Source organism: Trichosurus vulpecula, chromosome 7 (assembly GCF_011100635.1).
Source record: "Trichosurus vulpecula isolate mTriVul1 chromosome 7, mTriVul1.pri, whole genome shotgun sequence".
In the NCBI taxonomy this organism is placed as follows: domain Eukaryota; kingdom Metazoa; phylum Chordata; class Mammalia; order Diprotodontia; family Phalangeridae; genus Trichosurus; species Trichosurus vulpecula.
The window spans coordinates 84,757,039-84,770,494 of NC_050579.1; positions in this window are offsets into that span (position 1 = coordinate 84,757,039).

Sequence of the window (13,456 nt, forward strand, 5' to 3'; positions counted from 1 at the left end):
ATACTTATTGGCCTAGGATCAGGAAACAGAGACAGAACTGGCCAGCACGTGTTTGTAGTCAAATGGCAGCCAGTTGGGTGGAATCAGCAATAGAGCTATTTCTCCCCACAATTGAAGGCTTCCAGTTCTTGCTTCACCTGCCACCAGGGAGGAGAGAGATTTTTCAGCTATTCCAGCTTTTTATATGCAGTTCAGTATACAATTAAAAATGCTTCTCATCACTATGCAGTGAGCTGACAGGGACCATTAGAGCATATTTGTACATGCTCTGAAGCAAAGAGGGGGAGGGCACCTCCATCAAGTATCCTTGAAAGTAGACAAACCGATCTGTCACTTGTATATTGCACATACATTAAGGACTGGACCGTCAATGGCCAATCCCCCACTACATGCTTTACATGGCCCATTCCTTCCATAAAAATACCAAAATCATAAATCCCCCTACTTTGAACCTTTCCTTGTAACTAGTAAAATTAATTAAAATCTACCCTCCAGAGTGTTCATATCTGTCAGTGAATATAACATTATATAGCTTCATGAACCCAGAAATTCCTTTATCTGATCGTAATCTTTTGTCATTCTGCCTCTCCCTCTGCTTTGCACCTTCTAATCCTGTTGTCTTCATCATGACCTCTAATCCATCTATACCTCAGGATCTTCCCCAGGCCATCAATGGATACGCTGGATACACTTTCTTCCTTTCTCCATCTTGACTTCTTGGTGAAAAATTTTGGCTCTACTCAATCTTCTCTTGAGTCCTTTGGTCCCTTACTTGTCACTGGTCTTGTCCTGCTTCAGCCTTGGATTACCCCCACCTTTTGTTGCCTTTGATCTTACTCTAGTCATGATGAATGAAGCTGGATAAAATCATGAAGCCATGTTCATGATGACCACTACCATTTTATGTTACACAGTCTCAACTAAGCCTTACTGCTGTAAGATAATCCTTATATACCTCTGCAATTGAATCACTATTCAACTCAATACATCAGCTTTTCCCAACCTTTTCATTCCTCCTCAGACTTCCCTTGGCTTCCCTTCCCATCCCCTTCTTGGCCAAGAACTTTGCCTCAAATTTCTCTGTAAAAAAAATTGAGACCATTCACTAAAAGCTTCCTTTTCTTCGCTCCTCCTCATCTCACATCACACAAATGCCTTCAGCTATTATTTTCTCCTAGCTTGCTATCTCACATGAAGAGGCGGTCTTTCTCCTTGACAAGGCAAACCCCTCTACATGCACAAATAATTCCATTCCATCCAATCTTCTCTAGTAAATGGTTCTCTCCATCATCCCTATTTTCTTACTAATCTTCAATCTCTGTCTATTAACTGCTTCCCTATTCCGTAAAAATATGCCTATCCCTCCCCTATCCTTAAAGAACCTTTATTGATCTTTCTATTCCTACTAGCTATAGTCCTACATCTTCTCTTTTTTGTGACTGACCTTGAGAAGGCCATTTATAGTAGGAGCCTACCTTTCCTTTCCTCTCATTCTCTTCTGAATTCTGAGCAGTTTAGCTTCCAATCTCATTATTCAACTGAAATTGCTCTTTCTAAAAAGTTACTAATGACCTCTGAAGCATCATATCAAATGGATTTTCCTCAATTTTCATCTGTCTTGACCTCTCTGCAGTCTTTGACACTGCCGAATATTGATTTTCTCTTATTACAAATACATTATGTGTGAAAATTATCCTCTCCTTGTTCTCCTCTTAACTTCTCAGGATCCTTTGCTGATTCTCCACCCAGGTCTTACTTTTTAAGCATGAGTGTTCCTCTCAGCTCTCTACTGGGCCCTCTTCTCTTCTCCCTCTATTCTATTTCACCTGGTGATCTCATCAGCCCTCATGAATTCAATTATTATTTCTATGCTAATCATCCTCAACCTACTGGTCTAGCCTAATGTCTGCTGACTCCTAGTCTTGCATCTCCACCTGTTTATTGGGCATCTCAAACTGGATGTCTAGTAGACATCTTGAATGCAACACATTCAAAACTTAATTCATTATCCCCTCATAAACCCACCCATCTTCTTAATTTTCCCATTACTATTTGAGGGCATAACCATTCTCCTAGTCATCTAGGTTCATAACCTACATGTTATTGTTAACTCCCCATTCTCTCACTTTCCATATCCAATCTGTTGCCAAGTTCTGCCATTTCTACCTTCATTACATCCCTTATACACATCTCTTTTTCTACGACACTGCCAACACCCTGGTATAGGCCTTTATCACCTCACACCTGGACTATTACAATAGCCTTCTGATTGGTCTTTCTAACTCAACTCTCTCCCAACTCCAGTCTATGTTCCACTTAGCTGTTAAATTTTTCTTCCTAAAGCATAAGTCTGACCATGTGACACCCCTCCCCCCATCAATAAACTCCAGCAGTTCCTTATTATTTTGAGGATCAAATAGAAAATCCATTTGGCTTTTAAAGCCCTCCACAACCTGGACCCTTCCTACCTTTCCAGGCTTATTACACCTTCCTCCCCTCCGCATACTCTATGATCCAGCGACACTGGTCTTTCTTGCTGTTCCTCACACAAGACACTCTATCTTCCCACTCTGCATTTTCACTGGCTGTCCCCCATGCCTCCTCATCTTTCTTTCCTGGCTTCACTGGCATCCTTCAAGGTTCAGATAAAATCCAACCTTCTGCAAGAAGCCTTTCCTGGACTTCATTAATGTTAAGACCTTCCCTCTGAGATCATCTCAGTTTATTCTGTATATATCTTGTTTGTATATTATTGCTTGCATGTTGTCTCTCCCATTAGACTGTAAGCTCCTTGAGAGAAGGAACTTTTTTTGCCTTTCCCACCCCAGTGCTTAGCAAAATGCTTGGCATGTAGTAGACCAAATGCTGGTTAACTTGGCTGTATTTTCTGACTTTTCTACTGAGAAGGAAATGTATTTCATTATTTATTGTGTGAGACCAAGACTAATTATTGTTATCAATTTGTTGGCACTATTTTTGTATTGTTTTCATTTATAATATTATAGATTTATACTTTCTTCATGCTGAACCAGTTCCTTCATACCTCTTCATGTTTCCCTAAATTTTTCACATTTGTTGTTTTTATGGTATAATGTTATTCTATTACATTTATACTTCACATTTCTGCACCCATCATTCAGTCCATGGTCATCTACTTTCTTCCAGATTTTAGATTTTGTTTTGTTTTGGCTGCCACAAAGACTGCCAATATGAATATGTTAGTAAACATAGTATCTTTCTTTGAACTCTTTGGAGTATAAGTCCATTTGCGATAACATTGGGTCAACAGTTTAATGTTTTTCTCTCATAATTCCAAAATGCATCACAGAATGATTGGGTCAATTCACGGCTCCATTAAGAATGTATTAGCAGTGTCTTATCTTCCCAAAGCCTCTCCAACATGGACTATCTCTACCTTTTGTCTTCTTGGTCAATGGAATGGGTGTAAGGTAAAACCTTAGAGTTCTTTTTTAATGTACATGTCTCCCACTAGTGATTTGCAGCATTTTTTCACATGGTGGTTGATAATTTAGACTGTGATACATGACACATTTAGAAAAGGGAGTTTAGGGATCACATGATTATATATTTTCATCTCAAAAGAATGTCAGTAGTCATCTAGTCCACCTCTATAATTATATAGGTGAAACTCAGAGAGGTTACATATGACATGGGTGATCAGTGGTATTGTCAGAATTCTATTCTATTCCAGGTCTGCTTGATTACAAATCCAGTGGGCTTTCCAATCTTTGCATTTATTCTTTAATATATATTATGATATATAAGTATAACATATAACACTTAATTACAATATATAATTATAACATTATCATAATATAATTACGTAATACATAATATAATTAATATCCTTTGACCACTTATCTATTGGGATATTGGCTCTTAGTCATACATTTGTGTCAATATTCTATACATCTTGCATATTAGACTTTTTCTGTGACATCTGATGCAAAGATTTTCCACTAACCAATAATTTCTCTTCTTGTTGTACTTCCTATGTGTCAGGCATTGTTCTAGGCACTGAAGTTATAAAGTCCCTACTCTCAATAAGCTTACATTTCAATGCGGGAGACAAGTACATACAAAAAGCTTGTTTATTTCATATAATTGAAATGATCTGTTTTGTAATTTGTAATCCACTAATCTTTGTTTGATTATGAATTTTGCTCCAAACATATATTGAATTATATCTCCTCCATCTTCCTAAGGTTTTTTTTTCCATTTAGGCTGTTTATCCATTTGAAGCTTAAGGTGAAATGTGGTATAAGTTGTTGATAATTACCTTTTTTCTGCCAAAATTCCCACTATTCCAGAAGTTCTAGTCAAGTAGGACATTATGCCTCCAAGAGTTTTTGTTCTTGAGTTTATTGAGCCCAAATAATTTTGATGGCTAATGCTTTAAAATATAATTTGAGTGTGGTAATGATTTGTTCCTAACATTCCACCTCTTTTCATTATTTGCTTTCTGATTTTAGACTTGTTATCCAATTAAATTTAATTTGTTATTATTTGGTCTACCCATAAAGTAATATTATCATAATGTCATTGGCATAAGACTAAATCTGTAAATTAATTTAACTATTATTACCATTTTTATTACAATAGCGTGGCTCAACTATGAACAACAAATGTCTTTCCAATTATCTCTTTCTCTTTATTCCCATAAAGAGTGTTTTCTAATTATGTAAGTCCTAAGTATGCCTTGGTATTTTAATTCCAAGGTATTTTCTGCATTTGTAGTTATTCTGAATGGGAATTTCTCATTCTATTATTTCCAACTTGGTTTTGTTATTATGATAAATGCTGGTAATTTTGGTAGATTTATTTTTATCCTCTATGCCACAAGGACATTTAAGGTGTACATTGATTTGAATTTTAGATAAATAAAATAATTTAGATAAATAACTAAATTTATATTATAAATTATGATAAATATCAATATCTTTATATATAAATATATTTATTTTATATAATATACATTTAACATATAAATATATTACATAAATGTATAATAAATATAAATATATAAAAAACATAAATAAAATAAATTATAAATAGATAAATTTAGATAAATAAGAATTTATTCTGGTATTTAATGTTGCAATCAAATTACTTCACTTTTGGAAAAATAAATCACCTAACTTTATTTAACATTTATTTAACATAACAGTCAAAAAATATTAAATAGTTTTCAATAATTAATTAGCTACTCCTGAGGAAGATGTGTATGATTGCAGAGACATAAAGGAAAACTTTACTAGCAAATATCAAAATCTAAGATAACACTTACAGTTCCTCACTACAAAGGACCAATTATTTTGTGAGTAATTCAATGTCAGATAATACTTAAAGAGGAGGAAGGAGAATTAAGGAAGAAGGGAACATAGAGGAGAGGGTATTTAGCTTGGCATTTTTTTCAGCAGTATGAATGGAGTTATGTACAAAAGCCATAATAATTGGTCCCTCCATCTCAGATTGGGGGCTCTAGTCCCTGCTATTGCTCCCTTCTCAGTCTTTGTCTGACCATTGGCCTTAAAGTGTGGAGCAGTGGACAGAACACCACATTTGGAGTTGGAAGCACTAATTCAAAACTCAACTCTGTTATTTGCTAGTTCTCTCAACTGGATAAATCATCTCAGCTTCCTGATCCTGAGCCCCACCACTAGAAATGAGGTGATATGAAGTGAACTCTAAGATACCTTCCAGTTCTATATCTTATAACTCTGGGCAAAGAAAGAGTACCTGGGACACCATAAACTAACATCTTCTGTTAGACCCATGTTATCAGTGAGAAAGTTGGAGGAGATTTCCATGATAAGAACCGGGAGCTCCTGATTCCCACGTAAGTGTGTTAAGTATATGGGGCAACGTATCAATCTGGATAGCAGGTGAAGAAAGGTGATTCACATACTGCTTTCCCTCTCCCAAAGGCAAGTTCAATCATGGACTGTCTCCAGAAGTACAGCTTACCCCTGGTCTGGAAGGACTCTTGGTCACCTGGAAGAACTTCCAAGAACAGTGGTTTTCCAAGTGTCTTTTACAGTATTAATGTTTATAATTGGAGATGATCTATATATAACATTATTTCTGACATAGATTGGTAATTTACTTATGCAATGTGATGCAGTGGAAAGAACATTGGATGAAAATCAGCCAACAAATATAGAGGCAATTAGGCAGTGCAGCGGATAGAGTGGTAGATCTGGAGTCAGGAAAAACTGAGTTTAAATCCAATTTTAGGTACTTGCAACCTGTATGACCCTGGGTAATCCATTTTACATCTGTCTACTTCAGTTTCCTCTGTAAACTGTGTTATTGTTGTTCAGTTGTTTCAGTCACGTCCAACTCTTCATGACCCCATTTTGAGGTTTTCTTGGCAAAGATACTGGAGTGATTTGCCATTTCCTTCTCCAGCTCATATTACAGATGAAGACACTGAGGCAAACAGGGTTAAGTGACTTGCCCAAGGTCACACAGCTAGTGAGTGTCTAAGGCTGGATCTGAACTCATAAAGATGAGTCTTCCTATTCCAAGCCCAGTATGCTATCTGCTGGGCCACTTAGCTGCCCTTTGTAAACTGTAAAAGTCCCCAGTTCTGTAAAATTGGGACAATAATAACATCTCCCTCCAAGAGTTTTCATGAGGATAAACAGAGATATCTGTAAGGCACTTTGCTAACGTTAAAATATTATACAAATGTCTACTACTATTATGATTCTTAAAGTACTTCCTATGTGCCAGGCATTGTTCTAGGCACTGAAGTTATAAAGAAGAAACAGTTCCTACTCTCAATAAGCTTACATTCTAATGCGGGAGGCAAGTACATACGAAAATATATGCAAGCTAAATATCAAATTAATAAATACAATTCTCTATACAAAGCAGTTGAAAACAAGGTAGTTTGGAAGGAAGAAAACTAACATTTGGGGAAGATCAACAAAGACTTCATGCAGAATATGGTGCTTGAGCTTCTTGAATCCAAACTTCACAGAACAAATCCCCTTAATAAAAGGATTTGTTCTGTAAAACTTGGACTCAGTCAAAAAGCCACACCCAAGGACCTAGAAGGCCACATGAGCCCTCAAGGCTGCAGGTTCCCTACCCCTGGTCTATGAGATGGAAGTAAGTAGGAAGTGCATTGTGGGAATGTGGGACAGCCAAGATAAAGGCATTTTACCATTACTGGTGTGCTAGTAATTTAATTATCAAATCTCCAGGGGAGGGGACATTTTCATGTTTAATTTGCATTATTAATATGTCTAAACAATGAACAAAACCATAAATCAAGCCCTGATTTGCAGTTTTTGCCCATTTCTGAGGTGTAAATGCTCACATGGAACATTTACAAATCAGCTCTGATAAACTGGTCAGAGGTGGCTCTGGCAAAACTAGATTAGTAATTGGACTACTAATTAGTTGATTGAACAAGTGAATGAAATCACTTTACCAATCCAAGCCTTAGTTTTCTCATCTATGAAATAACAGGGTTGGACTACAAAATCTTTAGAATAGCTTTCAATTCCAACATTCTATAAGTAACATTATCCATTGCTTAATAGTTCATTAAAAGCTGCTCTCCACTTCTCATCTATTCTGGTGGACTTTTTTTTAAAGGGATAAAGAGTAATAGTTTTAGTTCTTAATGGGGCCCAGAAGACTTAGGGGGCCTCTCACTATGTTATACAACCAGTGGCACAGTGGGGAGAATGCTGGAACTGGAGTCAGGAAGACCTGAATTCAAATTTATTCTCAGACACTTTTCAGCTGTGTGACCCTGGGGGACACAGATTAACTGTTGCCTCATTTATAAAATGGGGATAATGATAGTCCCTGATTCCCAGAGTGGTGGTGAGGATTAAATGAGATCTTTGTTAGAGCACTATAAAAATCCTTGTTGTTGTTATCCTTTTGGATAATTTCAGGACTGACTTGGACTCCAGGGAATCTATATCTCAAACAAGAGATAACTTAAAATTAAAACATACCTCTAGGCCCACTCTAGTTTGGACCTATAGTCTAAGATTGTTTTTAGAATTTGATTGATTTCTAGGGACAGAAGTTACCATTCCCTGCACCACTTAACCCAGTAAGGTCCTTCTCACTGAGAAAGCCTGAAGCCACGCTGCATATTTAGGAAACAAAGGATTTGTGATCTAGCAGTTATGACCAATAACTCTACTCAGTAGTTGCCACTAGAGCTGTATACCTGAGGGACAATATAAAGCAGGGGCAATAAATTCAATCAGTAGCCACTAACCCATACATGAGGATCCCTGTGGACTACGCATATGGATTTAGAAAACCTTATATTAGTATTATCTATCTTCTATTGTATTTTATTTAATTTGTCAAATATTTCCCAATTATATTTAATCAGTTTCCTGCTGCACTCAGGAGGGTTGCAGGCTACATGGTATGTGCTACTGGAATGGTTGACACCTTTGGTATGAAGAAAATTCTTCTTGAAGTCAGAAGACCTAAGGCCAAGTATGGGCTCTGAAACTTACTAAAGAGTATGAACCTAGGTAAGCTATATAACTTCTATTAGCCTCCATTTCTTCACCTGCACATAGGGGATAATAGCTGTGACTTCCTTGTATTTGGGAAGTTCATTTTATGGTCTGTAGATACTGATGTGGCTCATTCTCTCCAGGGAACAGCATTTTGTCATTGGCCATTGAACCAAGAATTTGTACTTAAATATCAACACTTAAAATAATGTTATGGGTAGCTAAAAACTGTGATCCTTAGCACCTTCTGCCACATTTAATCTCTTGGTCATTGCACAAACCAAATTGAGCTTGACATTTTACACTTTGTGTTTGTATATTTTTGGAGTTTCCATGGCCAGGAAATTCATTCCTAGATGTCCAACCTACTGGCAATTGGTTTCATCAAATTTAATTAAACTGATCCTTGGATGACAGAAATAAGTTGTCACCAGTACTGGATCAGGAGCTTTCCTGCTTGGTGGAACTAGAGAGAACTAGGGCTCTCTTGGCAAACCACTGATGACTTTTGTGTAGTAGCTCTGAAAACAGCAGTGAAAAGCCCCTAAAGTCTGGGACAAAGTACCCTCCATGCTAAAGGCAGTCATACCCTGAAAAAAAAAGCTCAAGGGTCAAGTAGTTGGCTGGGAACATGAGCAGGCAGTGCAAAAGGACTCACACTCAGACTGTAGAATCTTTTTTTGGTGACAAAGAAGATCAAAACATACAGCCAAAAGAAGTCAACAAAGTCAAAGAGCCTACATCAAAAGCCTCCAAGAAAAAATACGAATTGGTCTCAGGCCATGGAAGAGCTCAAAAAGGAGTTGGAAAATCAAGTAAGAGAAGTAGAGGAAAAATTGGGAAGAGAAATGAGAGTGATGCAAGAAAATCATGAAAATCAAGTCAATGACTTGCTAAAGGAGACCCAAAAAATACTGAAGAAAATAACACCTTAAAAAATAGACTAACCCAAATGGCAAAAGGATCTCCAAAAAGCCAATGAAGAGAAGAATGCCTTGAAAGGCAGAATTAGCCAAATGGAAAAGGAGGTCCAAAAGACCATCGAAGAAAATACTACCTTAAAAATTAGAATGGAGCAAGTGGAAGCTAGTGAGTTTATGAGAAATCAATAAATTATAAAACTGAAACAAAAGAATGAAAAAATGGAAGACAATGTAAAATATCTCATTGGAAAAACCACTGACCTGGAGAATAGATCCAGGAGAGATCATTTAAAAATCATCATACTACCTGAAAGCCATGATCAAAAAAAGAGCCTAGACATCATCTTTCAAGAAATTATCAAAGAAAACTGCCCTGATATTCTAGAGCCAGAGGGTAAAATAGAAATTGAAAGAATCCACTGATCACCTCTTGAAAATGATCCCAAAAAGAAAATTCCTAGGAATATTGTAGCAAGCAGCCAGAAAGAAACAATCCAAGTATTGTGGAAATACAATCAGGATAACACAAGATCTAGCAGCTTCTACATTAAGGGATCAAAGGGCTTGGCATATGATATTCTGGGAGTCAAAGGAGCTAGGATTAAAATCAAGAATCAGGTCCCTACCCAGCAAAACTGGGTATAATACTCCAAGGCAAAATACGAGTTTTCAATAAAATAGAGGACTTTCAAGCTTTCTTGAAAAAGAAAAGACCAGAGCTGAATAGAAAATTAGACTTTCAAATACAAGAATCAAGAGAAGCATGAAAAAGTAAACAGGAAAGAGAAATCATAAGGGACTTACTAATGTTGAACTCTTTATATTCCTACATGGAAAGATGATATTTGTAACTCATGAGACCTTTCTCAGTATTAGGGTAGTTGAAGGGAATATACGTACATACACACACACACACACACACACACACACATATGTATATATATAGACAGAAGGCACAGGGTGAGATGAATATGAAGGGATGATATCTAAAAAATAATAATAAAATTAAGGGATGAGAGAGGAATATATTGGGAGAAGGAGAAAGGGAGAGATAGAATGGGGTAAATTATCTCACATAAAAGTAGCAAGAAAAAGCAGTTCTATTGGAAGGGAAGAGGGGGCAGGTGAAAGGGAATGAGCGAATCTTGCTCTCATTGGATTTGACTTAAGGAGGGGATAACATACACACTCAGTTGGGTATCTTACCCTACAGGAAAGTAGGGGGGAAGGGGATAAGAGAGGGGGGATGATAGAAGGGAGGGCAGATTGGGGGAGGAGGTAATCAAAAGAAAGCACTTTTGAAAAGGGACAGGGTTAAGGGAGAAAATTGAATAAAGGGAGACAGGATAGGATGGAGGGAAATATAGTTAGTCTTTCACAACACGACTATTATGGAAGTGTTTTGCATAATGATGCATGTGTGGCCTATGTTGAATTGCTTGCCTTCTCAAGGAGGGTGGGTGGGGAGGGAAGAAGGGAGAGAATTTGGAACTCAAAGTTCTAAAAACAAATGCTAAAAAAGAGTTGTTTTTACATGCAACTGGGAAATAAGATATACAGGCATAATAGGGCATAGAAATCTATCTTGCCCTACAAGAAAGTAAGAGGAAAGAGGATAAGGTGGGGAGGGGAGGTGGGTGACAGAAGGGAGGGCAGACTGGGGAAAGGGGCAATCAGAATATATGCCATCTTGGAATGGGGGTAGGGTAGAAACAGGGAGAAAATCTGTTACTCAGAATCTTGTGGAAATCAATGTTGAAAACAAAAATATTAAATAAAAAATTTTTAAGAAAGAAAAAGTGGAAATAAAGTAGTTGGAAGAGTATTCTGCATCTAAAGGTAAAAAAATATATATTTCATAAGGTATTTGGTTAGCCCACATTATAGCACTCATGGAAAGTATTTTCAAAAAAAGCATCATGAAAATACTGTTTTAACACCAACATCTGTTGAAAAGGATGAGAAGGTTCAAAAAGTCAATGAAAATTTTTATAAGAAATTTCAAATTACATCAGCATCAACTTTAATATTTTGTGACTTTAAGCATAGGTGTCCATTTCTGGAAAACTCTAATCATTAGGAAATTGTTCTTTACTTAGAGCTAAATCTTTTTCTCTCTATTTTCAATCCATTGCTACAGTCCTACCCTCTGATACCACTGTCACTGTCAGGGAGGAGATCCAACACAGAATCAGGACCTAAGAGAGAGTCCCTATAAATGGCAATCTTCCAGATGTAGATGATGGTGTCGAAGGGGTCAAGTCAAAGAACAATGTAGAACCACCTATGTGAAAGCCATAATCACCCAAAAGCTTTCAGCCTAACTATCTACACAGGGAAAACTAAGTGGATAAAAAATTCTCCAACATCTACTTCTGATATGAAGTTGGATGAGAAACTCATTGAGCTTATCTATGGATGAATGATGATCTCAAAAGAGTGCTGAGATTGGAATCAGAGGACCTGAGTTTGAATCCCTGCTCTGCCATTTACTAATTTGTGTGATCTTGGGTTAATTACTTAGCTTCCATTTTTATTAGTAAAATGAAGAAGCTGGGCTAGATGGCCTCCAAGGTCAACATCTATGATCCAATAATTTTTTAAAATTTAATTTCATATTTATGTTTGTGGTTACCTTTCAATTTGCAAGGGAAATTTGGCATTTCAAAATTTGCTCATAGCATTGATGGTCCTTCTCTCCTGCCTCCTAATCCCATGCCTAAGTGGCTGTTTTTTTTAACATAAAGATCTCTTACACATAAACTAATTAAAGATATCTAAGTTGTATAAGTGGAGGGAAGAATGAGGGAGACTGCTTGCCCATACTCCCAAGTGAGAGAGAAGAGGCATGAGCATTTCTTGTCTTCTTGCAGGACAGAGAGATCCCGAGGATTGTTAACTGAATTATTATTTACCAACCTGTTCGCTCTACCGATTCTCTTTTAAAACTCCTTCAGGGAGAAGGTTCACTTGTTTAATCCAGAAAGAAAATAAATCATCATGGAACCTCTGAAGTGATGACAGACTTAGGGAATGCAAGTGCCCTCTGGACATTAAGAACCAATTTCGGTTATAAAAAAAAATGTTGACCCTGATTCTGAATAACTCAAATAAGCTAATCAGTCCTAGAGTGCCCCTGCTTCTTCTTCCCATCACTTTTCCATTCTCCATGTACTCAAAGGACATGTAGACTTAACACTTCATTGCTTGCTATTTGCAAGCCTGTATCTGACAAGGACAGATGCCATGAATTGGTGTTTATGGATCATAATAGTGACAAGTAATAGAAAGTTTCCTCAAAATAACAATCTCTGGGCAGGATGCTATAACCTGGAATAGCAGGTTATGCTTATTAAAAAAACATAGGGAGGGGCAGCTAGGTGGCGCAGTGAGTAGAGCATCGGCCCTGGAGTCAGGAGGACCTGAGTTCAAATCCGGCCTCAGACACTTGACACATGTACTAGCTGTGTGACCTTGAGCAAGTCACTTAACCCCAATTGCCCTGCCAAGAAGCAAAAAAAAAAAAAAAACATAGGGAAATATGGCTAAAGTTTGGGAAATGGAAGAGGGATTTTCTGACTGGCTAGTAGGCTACTTCCCACCCTGAATTGGTTCAATCCTTTAGTTGAGTTTTAAATACAGAAGAAATAGAATTAAAGAAGCATACACTTTTCAAGCTAGAGAGAGTTTAGATGTCATTTATCTCACCCAGGGGTGGGGAGCCTGGGGCTTTGAGGCCACGTATAGCCCTCTAGGTCCTCAAGTGTGGCCCTTTAACTGAATCCAAACTTCACAGAACAAATTTATTGTTTCCAGCTCTATCTGGCATTCAGGATTCAGAATTCTGGATTGAGTCAAAGGACCTAGAGGGCTATATGTGGCCTCAAGGCCCCAGGTTCCCCACCCCTGATAACCCCATAAGTTTGTTGATGATGCACTTCTGCTTTCCCAGACTGAAGAAACTTCTACTCTGGGGTCCTACTCTAACAATCAATGACCGTCTTT